At 47.1% G+C, this 22,459-nt stretch overlaps 1 protein-coding gene across 1 annotated transcript in view; it reads left to right on the forward strand.

Annotated features, from left to right (window-relative positions):
* Positions 1 to 339: 339 nt before the first annotated feature.
* PAK3 (p21 (RAC1) activated kinase 3) overlaps positions 340 to 22,459 on the forward strand; it is a 50,185-nt gene continuing 28,065 nt past the window's right edge. Inside the window, exon 1 of the mRNA XM_044427317.1 lies at positions 340 to 514. The gene's annotated coding sequence lies outside the window, so the exon portion shown is untranslated. The remainder of the gene's footprint in view (positions 515 to 22,459) is intronic.

The following is a 22,459-nucleotide window of genomic DNA, read 5'->3' on the forward strand; positions in this document are numbered from 1 at the left end:
TCTCTTTGCCATCATATTTAGGGAAAAGTGCTGCACTTGGGCAAACATGGGGTTATTTGCTTTTGAAAAGTGTTTGTAGACTTTAATCCAAAGTCCTTGGAGAGAGAAGGCCAAAGGCCAGTAAGTGTTTGACTGAATTCAAGTTTCTCTTCTTGGTCTCCCTCTTCAGATTCCTGGTGCGGCTTGTCTTTGAAACATAAGATTTGCCTATTCCTGCCCAGCCAGTGCTATTAGCAGTATTATTATCTGCTTCCTCGCAGCCAATGAGGGTGGCGGAAACCTGGTGACGACATGAGCTAGGGAACAGCAAGGAGGCAGTGAAGCATCCAGGCTATTAATGTTAGGATTGGAGGTCAGAAGCTGCTGTACAGGGAAAGCAGACAGCCTTTTAATGGACTAAGCTGGGAGTGTGCCTTTTCTTTTATTCTCCCCCCTTCCCTGCATTGCTTTCGATGACAACGCCAGACCTTCCGGGGCTGACGGTCTGGGTGCAGCATGACAGGACAGACTGCAGGTAATGTGGCTTCCCCCCACCCGTTCTTTGCCATCTTTGCTGCCGTTACACTGGAAACAGGGATGGCCTGTGGAGCTCCTCTCCCAGCTGCCTGCAAGCTACCTGACCGTCACAGCCGAGGGTTCTTCCGCCGGGTACCAAAGGCCTCCTTCCTCTTGGCCACAAATGCAGGGCAGGAATGATCCCAGACAATGCTTGTGCGTGCGTGTCTGTGCGGAAGGCAGCGAGGATGTGTGCAAACCCGGCTGTGGAGAAAGGCTCTTGCGTTTCCTTCGAGGCATCCTTCATTTCTCCTCTCCCCGTTCTGGATTTGTACATATGATTTTTAGTAGCAGTGTTCAGGCTGGAAAGATCTAGAAATGGGTGTCTTATAGCAGATTAACTCCTGAGGGAAGGATGGTGTGTGTAACGCGGGCAGCGAAGGCTGAAGACTCCCTTGCATGGACTGAAGTGTCAACACAGATATCCGCAACTGCTTGTTGTTTGGAGGCTCAAGAGGGTCTCGGCCTTACCGCAGTATCTGTCACTATTATCCGTCCTGCTCTCTGTCTATCATCTTCGCGGCCAACTGCATTTGGATCAATTGATATTGCATTTTGTTGGGTTTCCCACCCTCAGGACTGGGAGGGTGTTTCTGGTGTTTCTCGCACGCGGTGCGAGTTTGTGATGCCCAAATGCAGCGTGTTTCTTCCACAGGGCTGCCCCTTTGTCCCGGAGTTGTGTGTCTAACTGTCACCATCAGCTCTCCTACTCTTCTGGCCACCTCCCTGTTGATCTCCCCTGTACAATTAGCCCCTTCTATTTCATGCCTGGTTTAGGATCCACTGATCTTCTGACACCCGGGGCAGAAGCCAAGGGGAAAGCAGGTCTTTGTGCAGGAGTGATAAGGGGTTCGGAAAAGATGCGCCAAGGGCTGAAAATGGAATTGTTTCTGAAATAGGCCAGTATGTGTGTCTTGGCCAGTCTCAGCAGCTGGAGGTTGGTTTGGTTTGCCTTCTCTAATGGCCACTTCCCTGCCAAGAAAGGTTCCTGGTCTGATGTGTCTAAGTAGGATGGACATCTCTGGGCTCTGCCCCATTCCCTGCAGCCAGGGGTGGCAACAACTTCCGTGCATTTCCGAAGAGAGTGTCCTTGTTGGTGTGTCTACGACTCACTTATTTTTTGGGAAAGCAATGGAAACAGGACTGAGCACTGCACATCCTCTCCTGTGGCTCCCCTTGGCACGACAGATGCTCATTTCTGGTTTGGGGCTTGACCAAATGATGCACCCTCTGCGGCACTTCAAGGGTGGGGTGGAGGCTTTGATCAGCATGTCAAAGACCACATGTGGGTCTGATAGGAACTATTGGGGGGTGGCTCAAGCCTGACTGGCTGCTCCAGGGTGGTGGGAGAGGGGCAGGAAGAAAGGAAGTGAGGGGAGTGGATGAAGCAGCCGTGTGCTTTAGGGAAGATAATAGAAAATGCTGAGCCTCGTGGGGAATGACTTCAAGTGGTCCCTTGGGCCACCTCCCCGATCCATAAATTAACATTCTTAATGCAGTTTATTTCTGGATGTTCCAGAGGCACAGCTGGTGGGATAGAGGGGGGACAGGAGAAGGAACATGGGTGGCAGATGATGTTGCGAGGAAAGCTGGATTTGCTGTGCAGATGAGAGTCATGAGGAGGACTGGAGAGAGGTCTAAGTGGGAGGGGGAAGCTTGAGGAAGACCAGGCGATCAGGCATCTGCAGGGAAAATGACGAGGAATGGAGCACACATTTCAGAAGAGCGAAATGGTGTTCATCAGAGGCATCTGAAGCTACTGTTGGAAAGACAAAGGAAAGAGAATTCCACATTGGTGGAATTCTAGCACAAGGAGTCTCAACGGAGTTCTACCGCTTGGGACTGCTATGTGACACTCTGCAGGTGTGTAGATCTTACACCTTGTGACGGGTAAGATGGTAACACAGATCTGTTCCTTTGTGTTTGGTTCTAAGTTTGACTGACGGCCTGTTCTAAGATAGGGAGAACAGGATGCCCCAACCCTGCAGGAGCTGCTGGTTAGATTCTTGTGTGGCTGGGGGGATGGCCTCAGGGGGTCAAATTCATTTGCTCCAACTTTAGTGGATCAGAATTTGGATTCCTGAAGGGCCACGGATGTCTGTGTTGGGCTGGCTGGCTGGTGTGTTCCCAGATCAGAGGATGGATCGTTCCTCCAAGTTTTGCTGGACAGTTTGCACTGTGTGGATGGAGCAAAGCTGATCTGGTCACCAGGCAGAGGAGAGGAGCTGTTTTGTTGAATAGCAAGTTTCTTTGGATTTTATTTCAGTGATTTCCTAGCTGTGAAGCCAGAGCTTCAGTTCTCATCTTTTCTCTTTGCGCTCTAATCAATACTGCCCCGTTTCTGGACAGAGCACCAACTAGAGAGTGAAACTGCATCTGAAAGAATGAACTGGCAAAGTAGAAAACATCCTCCAGATGTCCACCACTCCAAACAGCCCCAGTCAGCATGGTCCAACCTGATGCTCCCCAGATGAGCTGCATGGCAATTCCCAGGTTGTTTTATGCAGCAGTGACATTTTATATGCTATACAAGCTTTGGGGTGGGATTCATAGGAGGCTACCTGCTCCTTCATCTCTTTGCGAAGCCACTGTCATCAACCTGGGAAGTCCTGCTCTGTATCCCTACATAAACTGAAATAAGGTGGATGTCTTTGGAAATCCTCCCCCCACCCCACCAAAAAAAAGTTCACCTAGCAGTATTTCTTTGTTTTTCCATGCCAGGTGAGACTTATTCAATTTGAAGACTTCTTTTGGAGTGTAGCTTTTCCTTTTATGCTGGATTTGTTCTGTGGTTTGTTTTTCCTCCCTGCTGGTTCTGCTGTGTTGTGTTTTATGTTTTGTTTGTGAGCTGCTCTGGGATTCATGGCTGAACAGTGGCTGGCGAATAATAGAAAGTTCATTTTAAATTATATATTAGATTCCAGAGTATATGGATGTGTATCTGCATGCAGACATACTTGATTCAATTACACCGGGACTTAAATAGAACCTCTATCCTTTCCAGTGCAAGTGTAGAATTCACACAGCACTGCTTAACTAGGAAAGTATTGTCACAATCAGTGACAGCTTTTGCAAAAGGGTTATTTTGTTCTGATATTCTGTACTTTGGAGTCTGCATGGACATGTTGCAGACTTACTGCTGTCCTTTGGACCCTCTGCAGAAGTTGTTGCTAGACCCCAGAAACTTCATAACACAATAGGAAGTGACCTTATGGCCCACAGCAAGCACCTGAGGGATTGTGGGATATTTTGGATCCTTAGCTCCTGGATAAGACTGTGCTTTGACCTCTGAGCTGGGACTTGGAATCCCACCCCACTCCACCCTTAGGGCCACTGTAGGCAAAGCTGTGTCCGTTGCCCCTCTGTCCACTTCAAAGAGCAATGAAAGGGGGTGATTCAGTGGATGGGAATGGGAAGAGACTGAGATGCCAGGATGCGAGCTTTCGTGAGCCCCTTTCCTTCCCTCCCCACCCCAAAATGCAGAAAAGCCTGCCTAGAGAAAATGCTAGCCAAGGAGATGTTCCTTCTGACACCCATCCTACACCTCTCAGGATGCTCCTCAGCCTCCGAGTTCAGAAACTCTTGAGTGCCCTCAGAAGAATGTCCTTCGTCTTTAAGCATCTAGTAGCCTCGTGGTTGTTCCCACTGCAACAGATTAGCAAGATCAGCACCCTGGACTATCTTAAGGTTATTTTGACTGCTACCTGCCCAGGGAATGGGTTGAAAAAACGTTGGGTTGGAAGCAATTTTGGTTCCATTGCCATTGAGGCTGCTGCTGCCACTTTTGGTTGCACAGATGCTTACCGTTGGCCTCTGCAGGTTCAATGTGGAACCTGAGAAGGTTATGGGATGGATTGTGCATTTTCAGGAAGAAGCATGGAGAAAATCTGCGCTGACACTGAGTGACATGTGGTCCAGCAAGCTGCGCTCAGGGGCTCCATGCAGACCACAGGGCACGATGGACTTTGTCATTCCTTTCTCCAATTTCGTTCCTCCACTCCTTTGAGGATTTTTATTTTTTAAAGTTCAAATTAAAATTTGTTTCATTTCTGTGCACACTTCTTCGAACATACTGCTCCCATAGGTCATTTCGCCTCATATGCATGTTTCCCCAATGCACAAACTTTTGCATGAGCCTCTTTTCCACAGATTTGAGGGCATGCTTTGATCAGTGAATCAGAACAGCAGGATTCTGGCTAATGCAAATTTTGAGGGATCGCGAACTTTTGGGTTACTTATAGGTTTGAGAAAATGAGATTCAATGATGTTGCATTACAGTGTGAACCTAGCACGTGTTTCCTTCACCCGTACAGATTATAGGAATGGTAGGACATGAGGGGAAACACTTGGCAAGGAACCCCTTTACCGATCTGGCTAGTGCACCCAGTACTAGGCAAATGCCCGGGGCAACCCCAAATGGCACACGGCCAGACCTGTCTCCAAGTCCATCGAGAGGGGCCCCGGCATGCTCCCGCCTGCCCCTTCATTCTTCCTCTTGTCAAAGAGGAACATGATGAAGGAAGCAGGAAGGTCTTTCCTGAATATTGTGCATGAACGGCTGTAACAAGAAACACATTTCTGTTAGACTTTTTAAAAAGAAAGCTTTTATTACATATTATACAAACACAATGCAACTTGGTTAATGTTTTCAGTCCAGTAACTTTTAAGCAAGATCTGTATTCTTTTCAACGCCACACTCTTAGTACTACTACTGCTTCTGCAAAATGCTTTAAAAAGTACAAAAATATGACTCAATGACTGCCAATATATACATTTAACCCTGCTTTAACTATAGAGTTAATTTTTAAATCTGAACTTGTTTCATGTGTACCCATAGCCAAATGGCATTTTAACTCATAACAACAAAAATAAAAACAACCATCTTTTTCCAACCATTGCAAAAGATATTTGCTTCTTGCTCTTGTCCCAGATCTGTATCTATTTGGTTAATTTTGCAATTGTTGCCATGTCCAACACATTACACAACCAGCTTTTAACAATGTATACCCTTTTTCCCCTCCACTTGGCCACTGCTTTAAAGAAATTCCAAGCTGATGCCTGATGTTTGTTTATGATAACCTCTTTCATATTTGATTTCCCTGTGATTTGTGTAGGTCTTTGTAAAAGACTCCTGCCTCCTAAAGAGACCCCAGCTGGCAAAAACACGATGTATGGACAGGGGAGAGGAGTTGCCCTGGATTTCAGATCTGTGGAATATCATAACCTAACATAACTTTAATTGTGGTTAGTATTTGTTTCTAACCTTGTGCCACCTTAGGACAGCTCCATCATATATGGGAAATCTGTATTTCCCCATGTTGCGAGCACTAACACCAATCTATTCTTTGCCTGTACATTTTAAAATAGCCAGGCCATTCCAGTATGGGGGACTAGATTAGGAGAATGCTTTTGCAAAGATAAAGGAAATCATCTGCAGTGCTTTATCTTAATAGTTCGTGCTGATGCAAGTTGCTATGCACCAAACTGCTTTGCATCTATGATTATAAACTACCCCAAGGTCATCCTTCAGTTAGGTGGCATCCTGAGTAAGCAATTTATTAAGGTTTAAGGATAGATGATAATCACCTTCTGTTCCAGAACTCGTATCAAAATTGAAAAAAATTGTCATGTTGTAATGTGCCATCAAGTTGGCTCCAACTTATTGCAATGCTAGGAATACATGCCCTGTCTTTAATAGCCCTACCCAGCTCTTATGCATTAAGGCCATGGTTTCCTTGGTGGGATGAATCCATTCCATAGCTGGTTGTCTTCTTCTGCCTTCTGCCTGGCATGACGGTCTTCTCCAGTGAGCCTTGATATGCACAAAATAGGACAGCTTCAGTTTCGTCAATTCGGCTTTGAGAGAAAGTTCAGGCTTGATTCGAGTTTGTCTGTCTAGCACCATGTTTCGAACACTGAACCCAAAAAGAGTGCCTTGCTAGTGTTTGGGCACGGAAATCTTTTTCATGTGCCTATGTAGTCTACCTTCACACAGACTGTAAATCTTTAGTGACCTTGAGAAAAGGAAAATATTTGACCAAATGCCATTCTGATGCTAGTGGTGTACAATAAGAATGATGATATTCAACCTCATAGCAAAGTATTTCTGAGGAGAAACAGTTGATTATAGCAGACTCCTTGCATGTGTGGCCTTACAATTTAAAGAACCATGTAAATATGTATGTATGTAGGTAGGTATGTATGTATGTTTGGACAAATCCAGAACTTCAAGAAGTTTAATGCTTCATCAGGTGACTTAAATATCAGACTTATGCTTTAGAAATGAGTAGAAAATGCGTGCCTAGCCAAGGATAACTGAGTGAATTGAAATGCTTAATAACAAAAGGAAACTGTATTGTACCACAATTCTAACCAAATGCTGCAAATGAGCAAGGTTGGTTGGTTGCTGGTCTACGATGGAAAGTGCCATAACAAACAAAATTTCATACTGTGATGGCTGCAGAAGACCAGAGGGATGGCAAAAGCCTTCAATAAAAGCAACCTTAGCTAATCGCAAAGGCTGGCAGCTCTCCTGTGTGACTTGGGAGGTCAACAGTGTTTGGTTGCTGTGGACTTCATTTCTAGGCATATCAAGATACTCTCCCGGCCTGAGATTACCTTCCAAAGCATTGTTGCACCATTGAAAAATACCCTTGTTCATGTGGCACTCCTGACTGACTTGTGGCTGATAACGCAGCTGTTTTACAGCGCCAGAAGTCCAGTCCTCCTGAACCTCTTAAAGTGTTGCCATATAGATCTTGATACCTACAGGTAAAGAAATCAGCACAGATGGCAAAGAACGTCCTGAAATGGCCCGAGACACACGTTGCTCCATTAACCTGGGCAACAACATGGGCAGTTGCTGGATTAAGGAGGAGGATGGGGGAAAAACCTAGCCCAGGAACCCCGGGCAACAGTTCCTGGGAGCGGATATGATAAACTGGGTTCAAAGCATGTGGGATGTGGCCACAGGCCAGTGCGGACTATTTGGCTGTCTAATCCAGTATTGTCTCCTTGGCAAAGGGTTTCCTGTTTCTTGGGAAGAGGTCTTTCTCTTGCCCTGCCACCTGAGCAGTCTTTAACTGGAGACGCCTGGGACTGAAGCCAGGCTCTTCTGCTGTTGAGTGATGTAGCTCATCCTCTGTAGACATGCCCTTGCACTCTCGCCTTCTTCTCGGATGGTACTCAGCAGCTTGGCATTGCGGAGTCCCAAAGCTCCCTTGATGTGACCATCATGGAGTCATGGAAGGACCAGACTTCCTGTATGACTGCTTTTCATTGTCGCAAGATCTCTGTTGTGTCTGGGTGCTAACATGGATGTGATCCCTCACTGAGATCCTGTGTTGTTCTCTCTATCCCCACACCTCCTTGGCATCTGGACCCTGTTGAGCCCTGTGGTGCCCTTTCTTATTAGGAATCTGTTTTCTGACCATAGCAAAAGTCACCCCGATGTGTCTGCTTCCTTGTCAGATACCTGGGAATTTTGTAGAAATGTAACATCGATGTTTTGCTTTGAACTGAGTCCTCCAGAATCTGTTCCCCAGCCTGTGTGTGAGTGGTGGAAGCATTGTGTGGAGATGTAGATGAGAGCAGTGATGCAGGAAATGAGCTGGAAACCATGGGGTAAGGACCATCCCTATATGTTCAAGGCAAATTGTAAAAGCATGATGACTTAGGCGTATTGATAATTCTGGAATCCTTCTCAGTTTGGACCAAAACATTGAATCAACTTGACTGGTCTTGGGATAAGACACAATGAAGATTAAAGCTGCTGCATACCACACTTTCTGTGTTTGGTACCAGTTCAGATATTTTCTTTTACGGGGATGCTAGCACATTCCTAAGCTCTTGCTACATTTTGGAAACAAGACCAGGTAATTCAGAATGCCCCCCGGGCCAAGGAGGAAACATGCAGAGGTGTGGATGATGCTTAACTGATGGGTTTTATCCAATGTTTAGAGGCTTCAGGAGGTGTAATGTGCTTCTATTCAGGGGTGGGTCCCCCCAGGTGTTCTTGGGCTCCAGCTCCCATCATCTCTAGCCAGCATAGCCAATGGTGAGAGTAAAGAGATCTGTAGTCCAACAACTTTTGAAGGGCCACACATTGCCCATTCCTCCTCTAGTTTGTGCGAGGGAATTGTCAGAGTCAAATGGGAGTCCCATTAGATAAGGGGGTGGACAGAAGTGGCACCTTGACTCCCCAAAAACAAAAGAGAAAAAAAGTTCTCAAATGCCCTGAACGGGTATTTTATTTTGCCTAACACAATTGAGAACTCTCTTTTCATCATCAAGGCATTTTTAAAAAAGAGTCTGACTGCTCTGTCTTCAGTGTTGAAATGCTTCATTTCAACACAGAAGAAAGGGTGGAATGACTCCATTCCCAAAGTATCCAGCGGAAGATAAGTGGTCCCTGACAGAGAGATTTCCTGTGCAAACAGACTATCCTTTCAAAGCACCTGAGGACATTTTTTCTTTGTTTTGTTTTTGTGAAAAGCAAGTGTCTTCTGCTTCGGTTTCATTTCATTTCGTTCCTGGCGTGTTTATACCATCACAGCACCACCAGGGCAAGGGTGTGGGCTGTTGGTGGCCAAGAAGTGCGATGGAGAAAATGGAGCAAGGGTGAAGCATTAACTCTGTCCTCCTCCAAAGCTGCAGCTCAGATTCTACAGGGGGTCCCCCGTGGCTCCTTCCTAGTGAAAAGTAAATACAACTAGAACTCCGACTGTGTAAAGGTAGTTGGACTCTTCCATACAATGACAGGAGCACCAATAATGCTCCCTCTTTCCATGACTTTTAAGAAGTCCCAAGGCCAACTTTTCCTGGGCTTCTTTTGGAAGAGAGACCTTTGGACTCCGAAGGAAAGATGGGCTATGTGTGTTTATTTCCATCTATCCATGATGATCCCAGGTGAGCAGAGAAAGCGTAGCACTCCTTGCAAGCAGCAGAACCACTGTCCCCACATCAGAGTCCCAGAGAGGTGGGTGGGAAAGGTGATCTCCTGTGCCCAGAATCCTTTCTCTCTGTGTGTGTCTCTCAGCATGTGTCTCCCTCACTCTGACTCATCAAACTGCAGTTTTCTTTGTTCCTTTATATACACAGAGACATCAATTGCATCATCTTTGATACAGGGGAGGACAGCTTTGCCCCCCGCAACCGTTCCAACCTGCCAAGAAAGATCCGGCTATTCTGTCCCATCGACTTGTAATTCTTGTAATGACTGATGTGGCCAGCAACTGATGATGAGGACATTTGGCAGGTTACCCATTTTGGTCCAAACCTAATCTCTTTCCCTACAACTGGATAGAGGCATGAAATAATGCAAGGTGGGTTTTGCTGAGTTGGTGCAGATTAAAGTCCCTGTGAGCAGCCACTGATGCATTGACTGGCCACAGGGCCAGCACCAAAGAAGAGGAAGTGCATCGTCAAACGGGAGAAGAAAAAGAGGACACAGATTTGCAAAGAACCCAAATGCTAATTTATATGCAGAGAAGCACTTTTAGAAATAGCAACTGTAATCTAAATAGAAACAGAATGCATCTTCCACAGTGGAGAAGTTTGTAACTTCAAGGCCCCTCTGCCTTGCTCTCTCTTCTTATGTTTTGGTCTTTTCAGTCCTTAAACGGGCTAGTAAGGAACAGTCCTTCAGACAGGGGCACCGTCAAATCAAGCCTTGTCTTCTGAAAAAGGAGGCAGATGCCCATTTTTGATTTTATACGCCGCCTCACCCTGGGAAAAGAAAAGACCTGGCCTAAGGTTTCGGCAGAGGCAAGAGTCTGTGTTGCGACAAAGAAAGGATCATGCCGCAAAGAGAAAGCAAGAGATGCAGGGCGAAAGTATGGGCTGGGAAGGGCGGTTTGTCAGGGCCAGGACTGTAAAGGTGCTGATCCCAAACCAAAGCCCCTTTAAGATGGGGGGGTGGGGGGGATCTGGGGCAAAATGCATAGAGGATGCTGCTCGAGGAAACTTGTACATGGAGGAGTTAAACTCTGCACACAAAGGGCCTTGAAGTTGCCGTCCAGAGCGAGTGGCTGGCAGCAAACTGAGTGGCAGAGGACAAGTCTGTGATCACAGCTTCCCCACCAGGGTGTGATGCACACATTTATAGTTAAACTATAGTAATTGTTTCTCCTAACTTAGCAGGTGCAATTTTATCAAAATGATGCACCCTCTCTTGTCCAGAGTTGTGTAGCTAGCTACCTCAGACCAAAATGCACATGAGAAACATACAACTCTGTGACTCTCTCTCTCTCTCTTTCTCTCCCTCCACCCCACAATGGCATTCCCTGGCTAGAAATTCGGAGACTGCATGTCTGGAATGGGATGAGTGTGAGGGCGCGGCCATGTCGCAAGTTCATACTGCGCCCCTCAAAATGAGTGCCCGCACAGTGGATGGAGAGGAGCATCAGTGCTCCTGCATGGCTGTTCGTTGCCAAGGGGTCGCTTCTGAAGCTTCCGTCCGGCAAATCTGCTTCCACTCGGAGCAAAGGAGTTGCACATTAAAGTCGCGCATTGGGAAAAGGCAGAAAGGGAGTTTCGCACATGCGTATTACTGGAGCATCTGGAACACATTACTGGGGAGGAGAACAGAAGGGGATGCATGTGTGTGTATTCAAGAGACATCAATAGAGAGAGAGTGTTCTTTTTTTAAAAAATGGGTGTGAGGTGAAGAGAAGCTAAGAAAACAGAGTTGAAAACTACCAGCTATGACCAGTGTGTTGAAAGGCAGGAGAAAAAGCAAATATGAATACACATGTTTCCACAAATTCATCTCCACATCTGCCGCAGTCAAATTTGAATATTTTGCACCATTGTCAAAGTCTGGGTTTATATCATTTCTTGAACATCTGGGTCTCATATGTTCCAAACGTTTGTGACTGTTACTACTGGCAGGAACCGGAATGCATTCTTTTTATAGAGATTAGCAAGATGTCATTCATTCTGATGGGTGGCCGCATATTCAAGAAGCAAAAGGATCTTTTGAAGGTGTACTACATTCCAGTGGACTTCACACTTTGTCGTATAGATCCCACCCATGGTCAAAATTATTTTTCGCCTCCACTTCAATCATAGCTGTGAAACTGGCCTGCCTCTTAACCAAATGGGCTCTTGAAAGGTAATCCTTGGCAGGGTGTGTGTAGAACAGGGGTGGACCACTCTGAGGGGTCCAGAAGACCTTTTCAGGTCCCAGCCTCCTCCCGTGCAGCACCATTTTCTTAAAAAGGCATCTTGTGTCCACTGCCTTTTGCTTCCAAGCTGAATTTGGCCTTTTTGGTGCTTCACAACAGCTACGGAACACCCAGAAGGTCAACGTGGCCAGTCCGGATGTAAGAATTGTACAGAAATGTCTGCAATTGATGGACGGTTGGTGGAGGAGGCAGGGGCTGCAGCGAGGGGGCATGGCCTTTTCCACTCATAGAGGGTGGCATCCCCGTTTCCCTAGATGTTCTCAGTGAGGTACCAAAAGGCAGGAACATGGGGATGCTGTATGAGGTTGTGCGGAGATGTGATCGCTTTCGTGGTGTGGTTGGATTAAGACTAGGAAGGTGCTAGAGGGTGTGAAGAAAGCCAGTGTAAAACAATGCGCAGTGGAACAAAAAGCCCCAACTTCAAGTATAGGGTGACGGGATCTGTCGGGATCAGTCCAGCACTCTCTAACCACTACACTGCTTTCTCAGTCTGCTGTCTGAACTTTATAACTGTGGTCGAGCAATGTCCATGCCCTGCTCTCCCTTCCTATCTTTACATTCGACAGACCTTCAAATGCAGTAGGGATATGCCAAGTGGTGTCCCTCCAGATGTTTTGGGCCACTGCACCCAAGATTTCTGATCCGTCTTTCCAGGAAGATGAGTCCCCAGCTAGTCTATACATTAAGGAGAAAGACCATCTCCTCCCCAGCAAGTCTGGCCATGTGTTGGGATCTCTGGGAGAGGACTTTCGGCCAATGTCCACTGCTTTGGAGGTGTGTTTGGTGGCAATCAAAAGAGGCTGTTCTTGGCAGCTGCTTCCTGGATGCAGAGAGCCCTGCTCTGGAAGGATTTTCTGTCTACACCGTCTCTCTGCTCGTTCTCCCATGGGCAGGCAGAGCCTTTTGGCATGGAAACGAGTCTGTTGGGCTGGATGGACACCGTTTGCATCCCTGTTACTGTTGGACTGTTAATTGAGTTTTAATGCATTTGTTTTATTATTGTTTCACTCAAGGGTTATTTATTATGGTGATCCACCCTGAGTGCCATTTTTCTTGGTAGGAAGGTGGCAGTGATTCTGATTGCTCGATGATCGGGTCCCTTACAATGTCTATCCTCTTTCCTGCATCTTCACCTGCTCTTCTTGATGATGGTTGGTCCTCTTATCCCAACCTGTCACTGCCCAGCCCTCATGGGCATGTGTTGCTGCTGAGAAGCTCATAGAAATGTGTTGGTGTTGTTGTTATGTGCCATCAAGTCATCCCCAATATATAGCAGTCCCATGAACAAAGGCCCTCTGCCACGTCCTGTCCTTCACAGCCCTGCATTAGCAGGTCAGGAAGAGGGCTTGCTCATGGGGAGGGTGCCCCCAGGACACCCTGATTGTGTGGCTGAGCAATACTTAAATGGGGTAAGAGATGCAGCTGGGTTCATTTGTGAGGGAACCTCTGGTTGTGCACAGCCATGGGGAAAGCATCGCATGTTCATGCTCATCCTTGGTCAAATTGGATGTGTCCATCTAATGGTTTGATCAATGTCTGAGTACAGCCAGCCACTTATTTGCAGAAGTCACTAATAATAAAATCAAACACCGCAGGAAAATGTCCACATTTTAATCTTTTGTAGCAGCACTGGATGACTCTATGAACATGATCAGCCAAAGTCTGGTTTTATTCTTAGTGAATTGTGTGTGTGATCTCTTTGCTAAGAAATGGCAGGTTGAATTAAGGCTTTGATCTCCTCATTGTCTGGTGATACACATTTGTAATTAGATGAGTTTCCAGATGTCTTTTGCACCCATCCACTGCAGTGGGAGGAAACACCTTTGGCTGTTGATGGAAAAACTGGCATCAAGAAAGGGTGGCATATCTAAAGCATCAAACTGTAAGAATCCCATTATTCTAAGATGAAATGGGGAGAGCTTTTAAAGCTATGGGTGGAGAAAGGGACAGACTAATGGTGTGGTTCACGAAATAGAAGGAAGGTAACATACCTGGGTGTGTAAAGAGACAACACAGGCCGGTTCCGTCAAATGGACCTGATTGCTACCTCCATGCTCTTTGGCCAGTACGGTCAATGGGTTGCTCCTGGAGGGTGATGGAAGGTGTAGTTGGACGCATCTGAAGGGCAGCAGTTTGGAGGAAGTGGAGTTGTGGAAAGGAGACCGCAGTCTACTGTAGCAAGTGTACAGGGATTGCACGGAGTGAATGGGCGGGCAGGTTCTGCTCCCAGTGCACACACATTAAATGCACATTGATTGATTGATTGATTGATTGATTGATAGAATAAAAATAGTTCTTGGCTGCTTTTCAAGGAAGCAGCCCTTGCAAAGCCACACACAGGACTAAAGCTGGTATGACTGTGGGTGTGCTAAAGACACAATGGAAACAGTAAGGATGCAATCAAAACCGTTGAGAGCCAGCCTAACAAGCGGGTGTGCACTTGGGGACAAGAGAAACAGGTTCTGATCTTCATGAAGCTCATGGGTGTCCTGGGGGTCAGTCACTGACTTAGTCTAGTCTACCTCACAGGGTTGGTGTGAAGGAAACTTGGAGAAGAGGAGGAGTATGAAAGTATGAAAGCCACCTGGGGTTGCTTGCAAGAGGGAAAAATGGCAAGATATACATATAATATAATAATCGCCATAAGAAAGAGAAAACCAACCATGAATCCAATAGCATTGCTCCACAGAACATTGTTAAACAGAAACATGCTGTCAAACAGAAATGACAGCAAGCTTATCAAGAGACGGACCCGGGAAAAGAACACATTTTCCAGGCCTTCCTAAAAGCCTACAGTGATGAGCTGGTGGACTCCTCTTGGCAACATGTTCCAGAAGATGCAGGCTGCCCATCAATGGACTCACCTTGTGGGGCTGAGGAGGACAATCCTCCCTCGCTGGCCTTCAGGTGCCAGCAGAGTGGCTTGGGTGAGAACAGACATTCAGTAACTTGGTCCAGTCCAGGGAAGTCTTTACAGGGTCTGGGAGAACCCCGTGCTTGCAGAACTCTCCATGTGCAAAGGGCTCTTTCCAAATGTTGTCACGCAGGTGCACAGTCCGGGGAGCAGAGCAACGCTGCTCCCTCCATGCACCCATTCTTTTCTACTTCCACAACCGAGGAGCAGGTGTGGCCCCTCATTGGAGACCTGTCCTCTCCTAGCCTCTGGGGTGCACCTGCCGAGGCTCCAACTGCAGCTGCATCTCCCGCATTGTGGGGCAGCCAATAATTCTCTATTCTGGGGCTTGTCCAGGCTCCCTGTGGGGAGCAGCAGTGGCTGAAACGTGGGGAAATGAATGCACGAAGGAGTGACGTTAGGGGGAGGTGTGGATCACCCTCTAGACGGGCACAGAGGGAGACTTGGTTGCTGCGACCTGATCAGGTGTTCAAGCTGTCTGTTGCTATGGTAATGAGGATGAGCAGGAGTGAGAGAGAAACAGCAGCCTGTCTTTCCTCTTGGAGCCGCGTCTCTTTCCTTGCCATCCTGGCGGGTTTTAGATTGCATTATGCACCGGCATTCTAATGCCTCCCTACCTTTCTCACATAGAAGGATGGGGAGGGATCAGACGCTGACACTGCTACAGATCTCTGAGCGGTGCCCCCTCTGCCTCTGAGCTTACCGGCAGCAATTACCGTGCTGACAGCCCTGGGGCACCTTCAGTATGGGAAGACTCCGGTGCTTTTTTCTGTGCTGGCGTCCTTGTCTCTACCATGGATGCAAGGCGTACCGGGCCTGTGCAGGCTCTGAGCAAAGGAGGGGGTGGCATCGGTGGGGCTTCCTAATGGGCAGGCATTTTCATTTCCCAGAAAGCTCTTCAGGGAGTGTTGCTCTGTGGCATTCTGGGAAATTAAGGTGCAGGCTCCCAGTCTCCCACTGGGGGATGCTGTTAGAATTCAGAGTGATGCTACACTGTGTAGCTAATGCCCCACTCTGTGACGACGTTGGAGACTCCACTGCGGGGGCAAGTAAGTCCTTGGCAGTGCTGGAGGGCAGAAATGCAGCTCCTCTGTCCCAAACGCTGCAATGGGCTTGCTCGTAGCGTGATCGTGGTGGGATGGCTTTCCGGAACATATGGGCTGCCCATGGGCTTGGCATTTGGCTGGCACTGGTGGAAGCAGCTCACTCTATGAATGGAAACATCCATACGGAAACGCCTCAGAAATGGCCAGTGATTGCTCATCGAGCAGTTATGGGCTTTTGAAAGCCATCGAAAAGCAGTTCATCCGGTCGTTGTGCATGCACAACTGTCATTAGGCATCCTAAGACCGACATTCTTCACCTTTCCCCCGTCTCCCCTTAAAAAACAAATTGCACCAGGCTGAACTAAGGATTGTTTTGCCCCATTGAGGCACCTCACAGCAAAATCTCAGATGCTCTCCAAGGGTGTGCGTTCGTGTTAAGAAGGAAAGCAAAGTGAATGAGCTCCATTTGTTTCCTTTCTTCTACGTATGGGAATGAATAGAAACCCAAAGGAAAGCACTGAGATGGGGGCGGCAGTCCTAGGTGGTGTGGCAAAATGAAGAAAAAGTGAGGCCCGAAAGGCCAAACTATTGGAGATGGAGCTCTTTGTGCCTGTGGCTAAGTCTTTCGCTAGAGAGGGCATTTCAGTCTTTTCAGGTGGGCAAAGTATGGTGCAGATGTTGAGAACCCTCAAAACAGCCTTTGCTTGGGAGAAAGGAGTTTGAGCTAGGGGAAAAGGCATGGCCAAGTTTGTCTCCTTGCACCCTGAATTCAGTGTTTTCAAGTTAGGCTAGGTAGGCATGTGGTCTGCCTGCCTGCCTGCCTGTCTCTCTCTCTCCTCTCTCTCTCTATCCCCCTCTTCTCCCTTCCTTCCTTCCTTCCTTCCTTCCTTCCTTCCTTCCTTCCTTCCTTCCTTCCAAGATCAAACCAAGATCTTTAAAGATCATGCAGGGGATTTGAGAGGCAAAAGACTTATTCAGGTATCGCATTGCTACTTTCTCTTCAAAAAGATGCTCATGGGATCCTGATGATGAAATTACATCTTTCCAAGATGCTGACAGGTTAAACCTTTGTGGAAGTGCACAGGTAGCAGTTTATCTATTGATTGCATTGAGGGGGGGCTCTCTAGAAAGGGATGACAGCAAGGAGCTTGTTGCAGTGCAATCCAACAAGGCTGGCTGCAGCCCTCTGAATGCAGAGGGTTATGGGTATCCTGGGTAGGTGGAGGCAGAAGGGCCGTGAAGGCAAAGGTTGTCCACACACTTCACCACACAAGAGACAGCTGATTTCAGCCTTCTGTAGGCTTTGCCTTAGAGCACAGTGGAGGGAGGCCGAAGGATTAGCAAAATGCTTTATACACTGGTAGACCCTACATTTTTCCTCCCCTCCCCTCCCTCCCCTCCAAAACCCGTGGCCAAGGTCACTCTCAGAGTTGCAGCCAGTGTAGATGGAGGGAGCATTCCCCAAGTGCAGCGGACCACCTCTGACTTTGGAGCAAATGCCAGGATTGAAGCTGGGACTTTGCATAATCCTATGGCTATCTAAATTCTCTCTAGTGGCCATAGGCTTGCACCCTAAAAAGCTTAAAATCAGGCTAGTGCAGGCTAGATAGGCCAGCTACGAAGGCCAGATCCAGATCTTTCTTTTCAGCACGGACAGGCATCTTAGCAAGACCAGAGGGGCAAATATTCAAACGACGAGCGGTCTAGCAATGCGATGGAAACCAGGCCTCATTTCTTGGCCCTCTTCTTTCCCCGCTTCATTGCTCCTCCCGGGTCAGTTACAGCAATGCATATCGTTTTAGGCTGGTGTGACTACACTGCTGCTAAGAGGCTTTGGGTCACGCTGTAACCCCAGGCAGTGCCGTCTAAGCTACACCAAGAAAACGCAAGCGATGTAATTCCATACCATCTGGCCAAAGTCCCAGTCCAGCTTTCAGGCTGGGCAGAGGGAAGAGGAATCTGCTTTGCTCATCTTTGTGTTAGCAAAGTAATTCACTGCTGGACCAGGTGAGCTCAGTGTTGGCAGTCAGATGGCAGCTCTCCCAGTTTGTGGTATGAACTGGCGAGATCCAGAACAAACTGGGCAAGAGCAGCCGCCCAGGAAGGCCTCGGCAGTTGTAGGTGGCCTATAAATACATGGATAAATAAAATACACATATAAGAACAGTCCAGCCGAGGCAACGCGGTTTCATCCCAGCACCAAAGCTTCTTGAGACTGCACCGTGGACGTTGCAGCGTTCCATGCTTTTGAAGCAAGGCAATCCACCTCCACCCCGCAAATGTGCCACTCAATACATTTGTGGTATAGGGTATCAAGTAATGCCGGAGGCAGGCACTGTCCCTTCCAGCTTCTCCCGGCGGCACTAATTCATGCAGGTTGTGCTGGGCCCTCCAGCCCGCCAAAGGACTTCGTGGTGCATCGAAAGGAATTTTCCTCAGTGAACTTCTGTCTCCATCGCTAATTTTGCTCCCTCACCTGTATGTCATTGTTGGGACGAAACCCAAATACCTGCCTCTCTTCTGGGCTCGAAATGAAGGCAGGAACCACATCTCACTGGGGTAAGTCTCCACCCGAAGCAAGAGGCATGCCTCTTCTCAGGGGCCGGGCGAACAGGCCAGCCAGCCCTGCCTGGACAGCTCAGACCAGTGCAGCACAGTGCTGTGGAGGCACAGTCCCATGGACATCTTCTCTGGACCACCCATCAGCGGGTGGCTTCCTGGCTTTTCTGCAGTTTGTCCTCCATTCTGAAAGTTGCAAGACACCTCCTAAGGTGTAATCACTGGCAGTGGAAACTTCAAGCCACAACATGCCAGCATTTTGTAGTTTGGCCATTCCTCTTTTGCTCTTCACCTACCCCCTTCAGCCCTGCCTCAACTGGAATGGAGTCCCCCCACCGAGAACTTCTCCAAAGAACTTCTCCAAAGAACCACTCACTCAGCAGGCTCACGAGCCCACAGCCCTTCTCTTCCGTGCTGCAGACAGAATGCAAATGCAACCAATCTCCTTACATCGCTCTTGCAATTGTAAAAATCATCGTAATTGGTAGTAGTCCAGTGTTTCTCCCACCAATCCACACGGACATTTAATTACAAATGTTCCAGCATTAATGCTTTTATTTCTGCCCTCCAGGCAATTCCTTCTTCTATAAAACATACATATTGATTTACTAATGCTGCGTAGCACAACGTTGTATTTAAATTTGAAAGAGGATCCAGGCAATTGACGTCTGGGGCAGTGGAGTGCAACAGATGAAACAGAGTTGGAGCTTAGGACATTTAGAGCGAAATGAAAGATTGCCAAAACTATAAGCCATGGAGGTACGATGGACAGTGGGTTGAATCATTATTATCGTCATTATTATAACATTTATATCCCACCCTTTTTTCTTCTCGTGAGAAACCCAAGGTGGCTTACCTTGCCCGCCTCTCCATTTTTTTGCTTACAACAGCCCTGTGAGGTAGGTTAGGCTAAGAGTCATTGCCTCGCCCAAAGTCCCCAGGGACTAGTGCAGAGTCATAGCCAAGTGGGGATTCTAACCCAGATTTCCTGACTCCCAGTCCAACCACTTTATTCCACTGGGTTTCATATGACATAGGCTCTTGGTTACAAATTCTAAGGTTAAAATTTATTCTTTGTTTAGACTTATCCAGGGCTGGGAAATGAATAACTGGCCTACATTTTTCCAAATACACAATGCTGGAAAGATATAGAAGCAGGAGTTGGATTTTACCACATGTTTAGCAGCAGCATTTCCATGAGAAGCTGAGTGGAAGAAACCCAGTGAAATTTCTAAAGAAAGAATTGGCAGAATTGTTCCACGGCCTCCTCTAATGCCTATCAATCTCTTCCTCATGCATATTTGCCACTTGTTATCCTCTTGCAAAGGAGGCAAGCTGCTCACACATGCCTCCTCTTCTCCATTTTTATCCTCATAACATCCCTGCGAGGTAGGTTAGGCTGAGAGACCATGAAGGGACTCATAGAATCATAGAACATTAGAGTTGGAAGGGGCCATGAAGGCCATCAGGTCCAACCTCCTGCTGTTGCAGGTCACGGAGTTACACCATCCCACTCAGAGGCCTGTCCAGTTTCCCCTTGAATGTCTCCAGTATGGGAAAGCCACCACCTCTCTAGGCAGCTGGTTCCACTGCCACCTTTCTAGGCAGCTGGTTCCATTGCCTTGACATTGAGGAAGCTCTTCCTGATGTCCAGCCTGACTCTGGGTAGTCACAACTTGACTTGATTATTTCGTGTCCTCCACTCTGGCATCAGAAAGAAGAGGTCTTGACCTGCCTCTTTGTGACAGCCTTTGAGGTGCTTCTGGAGGGATATCACTCAAGTGGAGGTGATCCCCATCTCCTGATGCTGCCAAATCCTTTTATCTGGAGTCGCCTGGGACTGAGTCCAGGATGTGTTACATGCCATGCAAGACGTGTGCACTGCCACCGAGCTGCAGTCCCTTCCAGATTCATCCTGGGACTTGGCCAGATTTTTGAAATGATCTGATTACTTCTGGCAGACTAGGATAAACACATGACCTACAAAACTGCAGGGTTGTTGTTTCATGATTGTTTTTTTTTTTTTTTGCAAGCCACCCAGAAGATAAGATAGAACGATGACCAAACTGTTTGCCATATCCTGCTATGGTAGTCGCTTGCTTAGAGTAATTACCATGAATTTGCGATATTCTGAGTCAATTCGGCCTGTGAGACTCTGTAATTATTTGATGATTGCATGTTTTAAGTCATGTGGCGGCTCTTATGTGTCTGGACTGCACTGGGTATGCAAACCTCTGAGCATTTCTGTTTATGATTAAATGCCCCGAGGCTCATTTGGGGATGACCTATCGTTTTAGGCAAATAAATAGAACTGAACGGAGCCATTGCATATTTCTTACGTACCTGCACACAAAAATAAAGCAGAATGGTCCTTGGCAAGGAATTCATTGTCTGAAGTCGGGGGCTTGAGCTTAGTTCGAAATGAATTTGAGAGAAATCCAGCTCATTTTAAACCTGTTTTGATTTTGGGACTGCTAAAAGAAATACATCCCCCCATTTGCTTCCTTGTATCTGTTTGACGAGGATCTGTTTCTTTTAAGGCTTCAACAGGGTAGCATGCTCTGGAAAGATTTCCAGAGTAGACCTGCTGTTTGGATAGTTCTTGGGTTTGCTTCAGGCTGTGATGAAGCAGGCATTTAACACATTTGGGCATCGTGATCTTTTTGCTCTTGAACAAGCAAGCACAATGGCTCTCACCACCAAACCAGTTTGTGGTTTGGCGGTGAGGAGCTAAACAACCCAAAGTCGGAACCCATCACCCCTGGATGGTCTCCATCCCAACAACCTGGAGGTCCCACTTGGGACAGCATGCTAGCAAACCCAGGGAGGGTGCATTCCTGGGCTGAACAGGTGCTGGGAGCCAAAGCACTTGCTCCTGTACAGAAACCTCTGGCTTACTGTGATATCTGATCCTGGCCATATTGTGGCTTGCAGACATTCCAAGTTGCACAGTGTCTCCCTTGTCTTCCCCCCTTGAACTCCTAGAATACCTGGACGCAATCCAGGGGTATCCACGGAACAACGCAGGGTCCTGTCTCCCTTGCCCGCAGCCTGCAGTGTGGCAATGCCAGCCATTCCTTGCAAAACTGGAAGTCCCCGAGTTCAGATAAACCTGCCTACATGGTATGAAGTGTGGAGTGGAAACCTATGGCAGATTCCACAATCCATTTAGGGGTTTAGATAGAGCAGAATGAATTTGGAGCCCTTCCCTTCAAACTTCTCAGAATGAAACCTTATGATTTAACTTGTGCTTCATTATTTTGGATAGTTTGTGGTCTCTGGCTAGTTTCTGTGATGGCCACGGGAAATAGACACTTCCTTCTAGAGAACTGTTCATTTGAACAAATAAAAGTTAATATACGCAAAGTGCTGATATCATTTAGCTTGAAAGAACTGGGAACCTTTTTGCAAATACATAATCTTGCTGAGCTTGCCTTTTAAAGTGGTGGGGCACTGGGTCTGGTGGAGCACAGAGTCAAGCTGCTGAGCAGATTATGTATGCATAATAGCAGAGAGTGTAGGGCTTGCAGAAAGGCCCTCGCAGGGAGAATTGGGAAGAACTCTTGCATTATATTCTTCACTGTTCCTTATATTGTGAATCTAGGGGAAAATTGGCTAGTATACTACCCACCTTTATTGCCTGCTCTGATTCAGAGAAGTTTCTGTTATCAGATGCTGATGCACATGTGTCTTATCAAGTATCTCTTTTTCCTCTCACAGCTAAAAAGATAAAAGCAAGGGAGGCTTTGAAGGGGACACCGTCCTGAATTACACCTGGTCTGTCCATTAGTATTATGCTTTAATACATTTGATTTATGGTTTTATTTGGTAATTCCGTGTTTTACCTAATTAATTTGTAATGGCCTATGGCTAAATGCAGTAAACTGACTGACTGACTGGCATTAAGAATTGGAGACTGGTTACCAGCTCTCTCATCATGCAATGGTTTTTCTGTACCTGTGCAGCAATTTCCAACATTATGATGTCTGGTAGAAAGAACTATGAAACACATCACTGCATGCCCGAGGGGGAAGGAGGGAGGGAGGGAGAATCTTTATGAAAGCAAAATCCTAGATCGTTGGTATTACAGCACTGTTCACTGGCTAATGAGTTTGTTAGTGAGTTTGGAGTCCACACCCCTCCATTGCCAAATGGCTGCCTTGGGATGCGGAAAAGGCATATTCATGTTGGCATTTTCC

The sequence above is a fragment of the Varanus komodoensis genome, unplaced genomic scaffold, assembly GCF_004798865.1.
Source record: "Varanus komodoensis strain SLA01 unplaced genomic scaffold, ASM479886v1 scaffold18_3, whole genome shotgun sequence".
Lineage (NCBI taxonomy): Eukaryota > Metazoa > Chordata > Lepidosauria > Squamata > Varanidae > Varanus > Varanus komodoensis.